Genomic DNA, 10001 nt, shown 5'->3' on the forward strand with positions numbered 1-10001 from the left:
GGCTTCAAAGTTTCGTGTTGAAGTGATCAACACGAGCAATATTTTACCTCTTAAAAGCATCCCAGACCCCGCAGGTTCGGAATCTGAGGACGGAATATAATAGCTGCTATGATCAGTGCAAACCAAGCTCCTTTAGAAGCTCCCATTCATGATGTAGGCAGCAGGGGAAGTACCCGTTTAATTGATCCAAATCATCTTGCAAAGCTAAGGCATGACATGAGAGTTAAAGAATGAATGTCAGTGAAGATAGTGCAAGGCCCTGGATCTCCTGTCATTATCCTCTCTAATTATGCTCCTTGCTTTTAAATAAGCCTTGCAGGTCACAGCATAGAACTTTACTAACTTCCTTTCAAGTCCCCTTTTCTTTTGCTGCAAAGTTTCCTATCAAGAAGTCTGTTCAGTGCGAGAAACTTCGTGCCCTTGAAGTAATTTTTAGCAACACAGAGGCTCAAAGGGAAAATGAATAAAGCTGCTTTGGAAGGTCAGGCATGCTAATTTTTTTGACTGCCCAGATCACACCCTCGCTCTGTTGTAGATGAAGAGAAGCTTAGGCTTTGGGACTAAAAGGGCACAGGAAAAGTGAATCATGGGCTAGGTAGAATTTAGGTGACAAATTATACATATTTTAGTCTGTTGCCACCTGTCAGAGCCACCCGTGGTCCCAGCTCACAAGAGACCAAAGTCCAGTCCAAGTTATATACAAAAGGTTTTATTGAAGAACATTGTTGGCATTACATCCAAGCTCCGTGGCTCCGGATCTGTTACTCTTAGATCGTAGAAGTCCCTTCTGAATCCGTCCCGCCTCTGCACCAGTTTAAGAGGCTTGTACTGCTCCACCTTTTCCTCTCCTTCCTTTTCCGCAGGGTCTTCCTGCCCCCCTGTGTTCCCTCCCTCCGGGACTCCCCAGAGGCTGAGTCCTCTGACGCCTGCTCCCCCCTCCTTCGCGCTTTGGGACCAGGCTCCTCCCCAGGACTCTCCTCACTTCCGCATGCCTCCACATTTGAACTTGGCGCGCGTACGTTGCCTCTGACCTTCCTTTCGACAGTTACGCTGCTCTCGGTGCTACTCTCCACCCCTCCCGGCAGGACGTCTTGCTCCGAACTCTTTCCCCCCTTTGTTTCCTGTTCTGCTCTTTCTGACACACTGGTAACCCCACCCCTTTCACTCCGTTCCGACAGAGGAGCCGGTCCCGATCTCCAACTCCCACTGGGGGTTCCCCCTCCGCTCTCCTGCTTCTGACTGCTTCCCCCTCTATCGCCCCTCGGCCTGGCCAGGGGGGCTCCCTTTTGGGAATCCTCCGAATCGCTTGACGGACTCTGAGACAACCTCGGGTCGTTGTCGTCCTCCTCCTCATCACCCTGGGACCCTTCCCCCTCGCTCTCTGTCTCTGAAACCCTGACACCACCAATTTTTGCTGGTAGAGAAATCCAAGGAGTTGTATCCAATGTAGCACTAAGTTGAAATCACAGGCATAGGCAAACTCGGCCCTCCAGATGTTTTGGGACTACAACACCCATCATCCCTAGCTAACAGGGCCAGTGGTCAGGGATGATGGGAATTGTAGTCCTAAAACAGCTGGAGGGCCGAATTTGCCTATGCCTGGGTGAAATGTTTTGCAGCAGTGGAATGCTGTTGTGCAAGACAGTGCATAAGCAGGTTGTTGGTGAATTTGTCATCTTTGACAAACATGATCTGTTGTATCCGCTAGTGCAACTGTTCTCTCACAAAACATTAAAACTTACCCATCTGCTAGCAGACAGAGAACATTGGATACAACCCATGATGATTTGGGCAAAACATATGAGAAAATTTGAGGGCAGTCCAATTTGTTAGATTCTGCTCACCCAAAACCATCCAAGAACATTGATGCCCCCAAGACCAGCAAATGTGCCCTAATTTTAGCACAGTGCACAGAATTTCAGAATTTGTGGTGCTAGGGTTCAGATTCTAGCTCTGCTTTTCTAGAACATGGTCATCAAAGTTTTTACTGTATATGAATGAGGCCAGATTATATACTGACAATACAATAACGTGCTGGGAATTCATGTGAGCAGCAGAGAGTTCAGTGTCTCCTGGATGCACTCCAAATACCTGATCCATTGTGATGCTCACCACCAAGGGAAAGTGATGGCTGAAACAGGAGGGAGGCCAGTGGATATGGGTTTTGGAAGGGTGCATAAACTTAAGTTAAGGCTAGATCAGGTCCTTGGACAGGTACCCTGGTTCAGGACCAGGGTTGCAGGCTTCCCATAGGCATCTGATCAACCATAGAATGCTGGACTAGGTAAACCTTTGGTTAGATCCAACAGGGCTCATCTTATGTTCTTGAAAGACATTGTCCCAACTGTGCAATTCTGAGGAGATATTTTAATGGCCCATCTGCAGAATTCTCTCACCTACACTCTGAAATCCAGATTTTCAACCAGAAAACCTGGTTCATTCTTCTCACCTATGGATGTGTAAGTAGTTTCTAAATATTCAGATGCTGAAGGAAGACACAATGCCATTGATATATATTCTTCTGTGACTTCTTACTTGCACGCAGTTTGCATTTGGAGAGATTGCAAAGAAAATTGTATAAGCTTATAATCATCTGCGACTAATGTTAGAACATGAGTGCTGAGGCTCTCCTTTTTGCCCATTGGGTTCTAGTTTCTTACAGCACCAAAAAAAAAGGACGGCGGGAAGAAAATGTAAAGTAGGTTCAATTAAATCTCCCACTTTGAAGTCCAGAAGACTTCACTAGGGTCTTGACAGCCGCATGAAATTTTTCATCTGATGTCTTCCTGTCTGGTAATAGCGCTAGAACTGATATGCAAATGACAGATGGGCTCAAAATGGTAGATGAAAGAGCTGAGCAATGCATTTGTTACTTGGGGAGACCCAGTAACCATAGCGATATTAAAGTTTGATGGCACAGAGTCAAGTCAGGGTACACTCCCTGGGTTGGCATTCCATTTGAAAATATTCCGATAGATCTTTATAGCTACTTAATGTGAAGAATAAAACAGAGGGACAAAGTGGGAAGGAAGTTGTCAGATTCAATACATCAGTTGCAAGTCATGGGAGAGTGCAAAACATGCAGTCTGTCTTTTGGAACCCAGATGACCAAATGCAAAGAAAAAAAGAGGGCTCTAGTCCCTTTAAGGGTATTTTGATTTTTTTTGTGGGTGGGTGGTGAGATAGTACAACTTAGTAGGGACGTGGGTGGCACTGTGGTCAAACCACTGAGCTTCTTGGGCTTGCCGATTGGAAGGTTGGCAGTTCAAATCCCCACAATGGGGTGAGCTCCCATTGCTCTGTCCCAGCTCCTGCCAACTTAGAAGTTAGAAAGCACACCACTGCAAGTAGATAAATAGGTACTGCTGCAGCAGGAAGGTAAATGGCATTTCCATGCACTCTGGTTTCCGTCAAGGTGTTCCGTTGCGCCAGAAGCGGTTTAGTCATGCTGGCTACATGACCCGGAATGCTGTCTGTGGACAAACGCTGGCTCCCTTAGCCTTAAAACGAGATGAGCGCTGCAAGCCCATAGTCGCCTTTGACTGGACATAACCGTCCATGGGTCCTTTACCTTTTTTACCTTTAGTGCAGCTTACAAAGCAGAAGTGAGAGAAACTGCCTCTGCTAAAAATCCCTCATCTGTGCAGGATTCCATCCTCCATTGCATCTTGTATACCAATGATAAGCAACCTGTGGTCCTCCGGCAATAGCTGGACTCCAATTTCCATCAGCTCCAGCCAGCCTAGCCATTAAGAATGAAGGGAGCTGTAGTTGAACAACGCCGCAAGTTCCTCTTCCCTGAGATATACCATTAGAAACTTGGTTGGCATCCATCTGTCTTAAGAAAGAATGGAATGCGCCTCTGGGTGTGGCACCAAACAGCCGCATTAGCAACACCCAAGTGACCTCCATGGGATGTAAGCCTGGGCAGTGTGTGTGGAGGTCCTGGGCTGCCCAGCTGACAAAACTCCACTCTTGACCTCACTGAGGAAAGCAGAGCAATACGCTTGGCTGCAGGAGTTGCCAGAAGGAGGAGTTACTAAGAGCAAATGAGGTTAATTGAGAGTATGGGCAATACTTCACATGGGTGATCCTAGCCAATCAGGGATCATACTGTAAAGTGGTGACATCACTGAAGGCCAACACTAGAACATGATTGGGAAACTGTGGCCTTCCAGTTGTTGTTCCCACTGCCCCACTCAGCATGGCGACAGAAAGAGATAGCAGCTTTCAATGTAGAGGTGAAATAGTGTGCATTTGCTCTGCCTCATGTTTAATAGGATTTCATTGTTGGGATAAGCATCTATGCCTTTCCTCTTTGCTCCTTTTCATAGTGGTGGTGACCTGAGTAGGAACATAAAGATCAGCTTACGTTTGAAAAGCTATTTGTTTATTTCCCCCTCCCCTGTCTCTCTTATTTATGGCTCATCTGAAGCCTAATTAAGTTTTTAATGTTTGATCAATAGCTAAGGCCCAATAGAGAGAGGTAAACATGGGGAATCTTATTTCATTCGGGGGGGGGGGTCTCTTTATTGAAGCTGCTGTATATATATAAAAACAATGGCTTAGTATTGTGGGGAAAATTGTTCTTCTATTTCTGCTTCCTAAATACATAATGCATTATTATAGAAGAGAACCAAAGTACCATCAGTAAAAATATACTTCTCCTTTCATCTGTAGGCTCCCCCCCCCCCCCAACAGTATAACTGGTTTTACTTGTTAACTTAATTAAAACCATCCACTGAATGTCCTATTGGTTGTGATTCTGAAATTATTTGGTTTTCAAATACTCCTTCTTAGCCCTATCAAGCAAGGTTACTTGATATATGGGTCTGCAGTCAAAGGCTGCATTCACATGGCAGGGTAGCGGGTGGCACTGTGGTCTAAACCACTGAGCCTCATGGGCTTGCCGATCGGAAGGTCAGCGGTTCAAATCCCCGTGACGGGTTGAGCTCCCATTGCTCTTCCCAGCTCCTGCCAACCTAGCAGTTCGAAAGCATACCAATGTGAGTAGATCAATAGGTATCACTGTGGTGGGAAGGTAAATGGCATTTCCATGTGCTCTGGCTTCAGTCACGGTTTCCTGTTGTGCCAGAAGCGGTGCTGGCCACAGGACCTGGAAAGCTGTCTGTGGACAAATGCAGGCTCCCTCGGCCTGAAGTGAGATGAGTGCCGCACCCCATAGTTGTCTTTGACTGGACTTAATCATCCACGGGTCCTTTACCTTTTACCTCACATGGCAGTGCATTCTGTTTCCCCAGCATTTCCTTGTTAATTTCCAGATTATGATTGAGCTTCCACATAATGTAAAACCCACTTCCAAAGATCTGTTGGAATCTAGTGGAAATTTAATGCTCATTTCTATTTTAGGTTTTTTTGGGGGAGGGGGCAAATCCGTTTGCAACCCCATTACCCCCAAAATTTGAGGAGTAAGGTAACAACGTTTGGGCAGCATGTTATTGTTTAGTCGTTTAGTCGTGTCCGACTCTTCGTGACCCCATGGACCAGAGCACTCCAGGCTCTGGCAGCATAATGGCATACAATTGTTTCCTCCCATTGCCATGGGTGAATCATGGGGAACAGAAGCACATATATGCAGAAAGAAGTGAGGAGCAACTATGCTATCCCGTGACATTCATTGCTGTGTCACACCATACCCAATGGTGTGACTGAAATTTACCACGACACGCTGTTACGGCAGCCAAAAAGCCACAATTCCACAATGTAACAGGCACTGCAGTGTGAAAGGCACATTAGAAAAAAGGACAGAAGCATTAGCGGTATGATCAGGAAAACTACCACAATATTCCACACATCTGAATGTACTCAAAAATAGCAACCCTGTGCACATTCTCCTATGAACCCCAGTGCAGTTTGGCGGTGCACTGCAAACACACTGCTGAAGCCATTATTATTAATAATAATAATAATAATAATAATAATAATAATAATAATACCCTGCCCATCTGGCTGGGTTTCCCCCCAGCCACTCTGGGCGGCTTCCAACAAAATATTAAAATGCAACAGTCTATTAAACCTTAAAATCTTCCCTAAACAGCCCTGCATTGCCTCACACACCCCTTTACCACTCCTTAAGCAGCAGGGACCACAGGTACCAAATTGTGAGGGCGATTGGGGGGGATATGATGTCGTGTGTGTGACGTCAGGGTGTCAGGAGCCACTGGGCATGGATACAAACATGGTGGCTGCATGACTCAATGGCTGGTGGCTCCTCTTGTTGCTGCCACCAGTGAGAGGCTGCTTCAACCATCCCTCACCTCTGCAGCAGGAGAAGAAGGAGCCGTCCAAACTGACTGGAAATGGCTCTCCAGGGTTTCCAGCAGGAATCTTTCCCAGCATATGTGCCCTCTCCTAGGGGCTGAGACACCTTAGCCCTCCTCTCCTGATGTTATTTTTTTTAGGGGGATAGTCTCCCTCAATCTTCAGAGAGCTTTCGGCTCCAATCCCTGGCTCCTTGTGACGTTTCACACATGGCCTCAGGGCATTGCGCCAGGTCCCCTCAATCATCTTGAAAAGATAGTGTCACTGTTTTCCTGGTCGTATTTAGAGATGCTGGGGATTAAACCATTGACCTTCTGCATGCAAGCCAGATGTTCTACCCCTGCGCTATGGCCCTTCCTTTCATGTCACTTCTTTTGAATAACCAGATGTTATGAAGTGGAATGGAAATCCAGGTTTCCTACTTTCTGCAGCATCTAGTTTTGATCCTTATGAAACCATTACAAAAGAACCTATTGAATCTTTCCTTCTGTAGTCATTTTCCCTGTGCTCATTTTTAAATCTTTTTTTAAAATTTGGTTCTCTCATTGATTGTATTATTTGCTTTACAGTGTTTTCATGCATATCTCTTAATTATCTTTTATGAGGTCACTGCACGCTCTGGCTTAGACCTTTTTGGCTTAATTAACCTTTGGCCAGAATGCGTTTCTAAGTGGAAAGAGGGACTCTCAAAGGCTGAGCCCTGCAACAGAAGCTCCTTCAAAGACAAAGCCTCACATTTGCTGAGAGATGCATTGAGATTATGCCAATTATTTGTCCTGCAGGGTGAACTCTGTTCAAGTGGCTTTTAAAGAGATTCTTACAGCAGAAGCACAATGGTACTGACTATTGTCCAGGTTTATATCACCAGGAAAGCAGGATATTTAAAAGCCTCCCAACAGTAAGATGACTTGAGCTAATTTGGTACTAGAAAATCCATTGGAAGGGTGTCTTTCCCTGCCTGTTCCAAAATTGGATCCCAGAGTTCCTGGGCCTTTACACTCAACCAGTCAGATGGGTGGGGTACAAATAATAAAAGTACTATTATTATTTCTGCTGCTGCTCTTGATATACTGCTTGCCCCTTTGCCTTGCTGAACATTAGTTGACTCCTAGCGATGCTACACCAGTTACACTGACTCCCAGCTCATGTCCAGGCCCACTTCAAAATAGGCATTGAGGAATTTGCTAGTTGCAATTTCTCTCCATTTATCATTTTTTCCCAAACTTACATTCAGTTCTCCCCATTTCCAAAGCAGTTAGCAGTTAAAAGAGAATGACCCACATCTGTGTGTGAATTTCACTTAATATGTGGATTTTCATGCAATTTTGCCTAAGATGCAAATTTTTCAATTTAATATAATTCATTTTATATTATTATTATTATTAAGCATTTGTGTGTGCATATTTCCCTACTATAATTTATGTTTACATTATTTTCACTAAGTACACTTGTCTTTTCCCTATAAGTAATATTTTCACATTATTTTCACCAATTAAGCATGTTCAGCCCGCTTGGTTCCCTATTCAACGCTTTGTGTGTGTGTGTTGGTGGAAGAACTGTATCACAATTATCAGAGAAATGTCACAGGGTTGGGGAACTTGTGGCCTTCCAGATATTGTTCGACTCAAACTCCCATCAGACTCAGATAAAAATAGTCAATAGTCAGGGAGCTGTAGTGTAGCCACATCTGGAAAGCCACATGTTCCCCAACCCTGACATATTAGCCAGGTAACTGCAAATTAGGTCGGTTCACATTGGGGCACCGTTTGCACTATACCAGGGGTCAGCAACCTAAGGCCCATGGGCTGGAAGCAGCCCGCAGAGGTCATTTGACCGCTCTCCGAGCCGGCCCTGAATTGAGTTGCCCACTTGCATGCGGCACTAAACGGGCGCGGCACGGGGATTTGCTTCCACGGTGCCGGAAATCGCGGGGGCTCATGCGATCCGGCCCAGGGAGGGATCTCCATGGGACTGATCCGGCCCAGGCAAGATAAACCTTGCTGACCCCTGCACTATGCATTTAAACTCACATAATGTCACTTTAAACAGTCATGGCTTCCCCTAAGGAATCCTGGGAGTGGCAATTTGCAAAGGGTGCTGAGAGTTGTTAAGATTCATCTCAAAAACTACATTGATTGGAGCTCTATATAAGCAGGCTGACTGAAACCTTCAGTTCAGTTCTGTTCTGGCCTGTGAATAAACAAGAGCTGTTTGAAGTATCGTTGTGTCATCTGATATGTTCACCCACAATTTAACACTACACTTTCCAGAAGAGACTGCTAGCTAAATCACTGTGGGAATTGTAACTCTGAGAGTGGAATTGGGATTTCCTCTCAGAACCATTATCAATAGACAGCTTCCAGGATACTTTGCAGTAAGCCCGGGTTATTTAAAGTTTTGATTTACATGTATAGTACAGACGGGGTATATGGAATGAATCTGCCCCCCCCCCCATTCATCCCTAGTTCAAAGTGCTGGTTTTGCCCTTTAAAGCCCTTTACAGCTTACAATCAGGATACCTGAAAGACTAGCTGTGTCTGTATATGCACAAGTTACCCACAGTAGCCAACCAGATGTCTGTCAGAAGCTCACAAGTGCAATATTAGGGGAGCAGCCCTCTCCTGCTGTTGTTCAGAACTTCTTTTCCTGAAAAAAATGGAGGTTTTGAAAAGATCAAAAGAGCATGTCTGCCAGTTCCTTGCTGCAGATAAGAGCATCCTTCCACAAATCACATACACATCAGCCTCTGCAACTCAGACCACAAATCTATCCAGATGGAGTGAAACTAGGCAATATCGGGGATGTTTGCTCCCCAAATCAGCAGTATTTCCCTCCCCTCTCTCAGCTGTGTACTAGCAAATTTCAATGTACAACATCTCTACACTCATGAGAAGCAGCACCGTAGCATGGGTTGTCAGCACCCGGGGCAAGGCAAGTAATTTGCGCCCCCTAACCCGGGGCAAGGCAAGTAATTTGCGCCCCCTAACCCCTAACCTGCCGCTGCTGCCAGCTTCTTCTTGCTGCTGCCTGGGCTGGGGTATATATGGTAAGGTAGCCACGGCGGCGGCAGCGGGTCCGTGTCAGGTGATCTGAGGCGAGTTGCCGCTGGCGCTGCCGCCCAAACGACGCCACTTGCCGGAGGAGGAGGGCAGAGAGGCGAGGAAAATGCAACATGGCCCAGCAGCAGCGGCGGGGCTGTGAGGAGGGGCTGCGGGCACCGCGGCGAGCGTTGAGAGCTGCTGCCTGCCAGACGCCTTCAGCCCGGACATGCGCACAGCTCGTCGGTTCCGCGAGACATGGGGCTCTGCTACAGCCTGCGCCCGAGGCTCTTCGGCGACTCCGGAGGCGACGAGCGTGCCCCCCCAGATGTTGCGCCCGGTGCGGCCAGCCCCCCCCCCCTGCACCCCCCACGCCATGCCACTGATGAGAAGGCCAGACTCTAAATGGAGAGGGGGTGGATTAGCTCTCAGTATTGCATATTTTGGTGTACTAGATGTTACTGAAGGGGCACAGATGGCATTTGGGGTTAATGAGTGCATTTGCCGCCACACACCCTCTGTGTTGTCTCAGTCCACCCTCCGCCATGTGGGCAACGACACATCCTGCATCAGAAGGCAGACCATGGAAAGATGTGATTCTTTGATCTGATTCTACGATTGAGGAAGCTTTCAGGAGAACTACATTTCCCATCATCCAGCATGCGGCTAATCAACATAGCT

The sequence above is a fragment of the Podarcis gaigeae genome (genome assembly GCF_964106915.1).
Source record: "Podarcis gaigeae genome assembly, chromosome: 6".
Taxonomy (NCBI): Eukaryota; Metazoa; Chordata; class Lepidosauria; order Squamata; family Lacertidae; genus Podarcis; species Podarcis gaigeae.